Below are 5007 nucleotides of genomic sequence, written 5' to 3'. Positions count from 1 at the left end.
TGACTGTACAGGCACAGAAAAGAGTGATTATAAAGGCAAAATTGACCCCATGACTGAAGTTGGTTTAGTGACTGATTATTTTTTTGCAGGCTCCAAAGAATATTCACACAGAACTTCCACCTGACAGCTTTGCTAGGTACCTGCTCTTTAATCTTCCAGATACATTGTTTGCCATTTTGAATTCTGGATTCTTTCCTGGGAGGCTGACCTGCATGAATCACATCAATAGCTTCTATTTTTGTTCCCTTGGTCTGACTGAGCAAGGAGCCAGAGGGAAGAAGATTGAGTGTGTATTCTTTTTATCCCTCTCTAAATGACCACCTATCACCTAGGACCTCTTAATCCTTCCATGAAGCCACCACTCTCCTCCAGACAGACAACTCTACAAATCCCAAACGTGCCCCTGAACCACAGGCTCTAGGAGTGGCAAGTATTCCTCCATTACTAGGCTGGGTCACTGTGCTATTTGCATTTCCTTACATCTATGCTTCCTATAAATTTGTAACTAAACCTTTGTAACTAAACCTTCTTCTATTTACTGTCAAGTTGCCTATTGCTATTTACTTCTTACTGGGACTCTGATTAATGCTAGATTCAGCAATGAGCCTGTAAGGCGGTGTATTCTGGAGAGAAAGCTTCCAGGCTTATCCTGTCATGCTCTTCTTAAACCTTGTGGATATTCCTATCAAATACTTTTAGCTTCTGCTGTACTACAGAACTTTGTGCAGTAGTCTTTCAACTTCTTCTTCCTTCTGTTTTGCATTCATCAAGCTTGTCTACCCTCACTGTCCCTAACACACATTCTCACTCTATCTTGTCCTTCTCTCCTCTTTCCCTCTTCTCTTTCTCTTCTCCCTCCCCCCCTTCGTCCCTCTCCTCTCCCACTCCCAACACAGGCATGCATTTAAAACTTTTCTGCCTGGAATAATGCACAGTGTAAATCACATTTTTGTATTATTTAAGTTACTTTACTGCATATAGATATTTTAAGGGAAAGAGTAAAAGGACAGTCTCTAGTGAATAGCCAAAACCAGGAAAATATATATTTTTTCCTTTCTTAATATATCCTAGATCAAATATATCTTCACCTGAGGACATTTTCAAGGAAATAAAGTATCCCTGCTGTAGCCCAGCCTCTAAGTTGAATACAAAGCTGGAAATATTTGTTTTTAACTGCCATGTCCAAGACAGATTTACTTTGGGAGACAGTTTGTGTGGTCAGATAGGCCTGGAAGTCGCTAATCATTGAATGTTTGCAGAGTTTCTATTTAGATCTTGGTTTCATTCCTCTTTCTCAAAGCACCATGCCGTATATAAAAAAACTGAACAATTTATATCAGGATTCAACCTTGAAAAAGGAAGATGCTGGCCATGATGGAGCCAAGGCAGGAAGACTGTGGCTTCAAGACCAGCCTAGAATTACAGTTGCTGTTTAGAAAAAGGGGTGAGATAAAAAGAAAAAGTAAGGCTGCTATAACAAAGAAGTCTTTGAAAAACTAGGAAATGGATACTGGAAAGAAAAACGCCTTCAAATAAAACAGATTTTAACTTCATGTCCCTAGAAATAAGTAGTACCCAACCTGTCGGTCATGACACCCTTTGCAATTGAACAACCTAGGGGTCACCTAAGATCATTAGAAAACACAGATATTCACATTGTGATTCATTATAGTAGTAAAACTACAGTTATGAAGTAGAAACAAAAATAATTTTATACATGAGGAACTGTATTAAAGGGTTGCAGCATTAGGAAGGTTGAGAACCACTGCTATAGATAAAACCCTAAGAGTTAAGAAAAAATATTGAGAAGAAAACCAGTCTTCAAATAATAGGTTGTCAGTTGTCAAGCTTTTTCCCCAATATGCCTTGCTGACCAACATCCCTGCAGAAAAAAAAAAAAAATCAATGATATGGTCCAAACAGAGGAAATCATGAACAGCTTTTAAATTTCTTTTATTGTTGTCACCAACTCCCCAAGTTAATATAAATATTTTCTGTATGAAGAATCCGAGTAAATGGTTGCCTAAGAAAGATTACCTTAGAATTATGATTTCAGAGGAGTGAAAAGTGAAAAATCATACACAAAATATAGCAAGAACAAAACCGTGAAGCCATCTGGAAGTAGTATTTCTCATTGACAATCAAGTAAAGCCAAGTGCATTGCAACAGTTGGTATACAAATAAAGTCCTGGTACAGCACAGTATGGGAGCCTGTCTAAATTAATAAACAAGAAGATTACTGAATAGTTTGAATCTTTGAATGAACACACTCATTAATCCAGTTCTGTATAATATCCAGTTTTGTATAAGAAAGCTGTTTTGTTCATGTTCCAGTTGACAGCCCAAACTGTCTTAGTACTTTCAATACTTCTTTCAAATTGTGGACATGGAGTTCCTGTTCCCTCCAGCTCTTACTATTTCCCACTTCTTACATAAAACTCCATTCACTCTGCCCATCATAAAGATTAAAAAAAATTGTGGACATGACATTAGCCACTGAATGAGAAACACTTATGACAAAAATCATTCCTAATTCCTTATCTAATAGTTAAATATATTCAACAGGGCCATGTATTACATATAAAATATAGCACCAGTAGTTGAATTCCTGTGAAATGTTAACTATTTAAACTCAAGTTTGACACATTTCAGAATGTTTGGGATATGGTCTATTGATTTTCCAAAAGATGGTATTTCCTGGGAGGCAGCAGCTCCAAGTAGAAAGAGCACTGGACCTGGAGTCAGATGTAATGCAGGTTGTTTTTCCTAAAGACCTTTTCCAGATCAGATGGTGTATACTCTTTTGCTATTAAATCCTGATAATTTGGTTGAGGTAATTTTAAAATGGTTTCAAGTTGTCATTTTCATTTTACTAGTTTTCTGTTCAAAACATAGGAAACTTAAACTTGTTGAGGATATAGATTCAGAGGAGTCAATTTCTTTGTATTTGTGTTATGTAGCCCTGCTGTCCTGCTCATCTGTTGCTTGTTAAATGCTGTCTGCCCCTCACTAGTCTATGGAGGAAATTTAGAAGGGGTCTGTAAAAGAGAATTCCAAGAGCAATAGCAGTCCACAAGACCCAGATAAAAGCACCAAGTTAGGAGCTAGATTGGTGTGTTTACCAAACTAGCTCAAGTTCCGAAGATTAAATACTTCCTAAATGAGTTCAATTAAGCAAATGTTGCTTTTGTTTTAGGATTTCCTTCTCTTCTACTCTACATGTGTTCATATTTCCACATCAGTGTCTGACCAGAGGAAACCACAAGGTAAAACTGTCCCAAAGTGATAAAAATATCACTACCCTACTGGCTTTAGCCAAGCTGGAAATCCTGGGCTCATTTTTTTCCCTCTTCCTTCAACCCCATTCCCATCTTGGTCTTATCCTCTCTGTCTTAGATTCATCCCTGATGTCATGATACCCAAGTGCTCTTGATCAAATGGAAATGTGCTCACAGAGATTTTCTGATTAAAACACTTTAGAGACTCCCTTTTGCTCAACGTCCCTGAATACTCATGCAATCCGTTCTCCCAGCCATTCCTCTGAGCTCTCATGTGAACAGTTCAGAGTTACCAAAGCACATGATTTCTTCATTTTTAAGATTCTGAATGTGTAATTTCTTCTGCTACTTTCTCAGTCAGAGAGAGTTATTGTCCCTCACGTTCCCCATAGCATTTCCATATAATATTTTTACATCTCTTGTCACCTTATATTATAGTTACTTCTTTACTTGTCTTCTGCAATCAGTCTTCCAGTTCCCTATTTTGGAGAAACTAACCCTTGTAAAGTTAGACTCTGCCAGCTTGTGAGTGGAATTTAAGCTTGCTTTGGACCCTGAGATACTCTGTTAGTCTGTAATGCTTGCTTCTTCTTTTTGTCTCACCTCTCCCCCTGGTGGAGGTGTTAAGAAGCAATTGGAATGGTCACATGGCCAAAGATAAAACAAAGCAACTTGGCTGATCCACAACCTGGATAAACATCTGCCTCATGTGATTTTTTTTTTTTTAAGTAACTGCAAAACTGGCTGATGAGCATTGGCTTCAGGGAGGCCTGGCAGGAACTTTCAGTCCGGCCATGTATAAGTTGGAGAACCGTAATTTCAAACCCCAAGGTTTGTAGCTAGGGGTCAAGGCACCCATCCCTGCTGATCTCAAAGAAAACTACACATCTATCAAGCAAATGGGCCAAGATGATTTGACCAAAGAGCAATTTTCATGTTTTCTCTTCAACCTGGAGTGGAGAAAAAAAATCTGTTTGTGTTTGGCTGATTATACTACACATCAATCAAAAATCAAGCATCCCCCTATGCTAACAGTTCTCCCCAGTTGCAGCAGGATCTAACTCCCTCCAGAAAAACGTCTCAAAGAAGGTCTTCATCTCTAGCCCAGATCACTGACCTGTCCACATTGCTTGTTGTTCTGAAAATAATGGAGTCTTTGAATCAGTATCCCGTCGCCTATGGGAGACAGCCGAACTTTCAAGCCCCTCTCCCAACCCCAGCCCCCAGATATAAAGTTCTGATGAGAGAGTAGTAGTCTGGGTTGGTCTGATGTTGATTTCTAAGGAAAGACTTTGACAAGCAGTTTTAAAGGTGTGGTGGATGGTAAGATTATCTACCTGGCTGGGAATAAAATCACCTCTAAAACCAACACATTATCACATTATGTTTTAGAAAACATGATAGACATTCTTCTTACAAAGGTGAATGTTATCAGATACATATATATATAGTGAGGCTTCTAGCAGCAAGAACAGGTCTGAATTTGAAGTGAAGGAAAGGAAATTAATATAGTCTGTTTGTCATCAGGAAAGATGACATTAAAAAAAAAAACACCAAGCAGATCCCACAGTATCACTTCAAACACACATCAAAGGCAAGGAAAGATGATCTGCTGTGTTAGGTGTCCATCTGGCTGTATCTTAACTGAAGAAAAAGAAACTGAGGTGCTACCAGGGATAACACAAAATAAAACAGAATCAGAACTGGTGGGAATGGCTCCCTGGAGTTC

The sequence above is a fragment of the Psammomys obesus genome, unplaced genomic scaffold (assembly GCF_907164565.1).
Source record: "Psammomys obesus unplaced genomic scaffold, mPsaObe1.curated_primary_1811, whole genome shotgun sequence".
NCBI classification, from domain to species: Eukaryota; Metazoa; Chordata; class Mammalia; order Rodentia; family Muridae; genus Psammomys; species Psammomys obesus.
Note: the sequence above shows the minus strand (reverse complement) of the source record.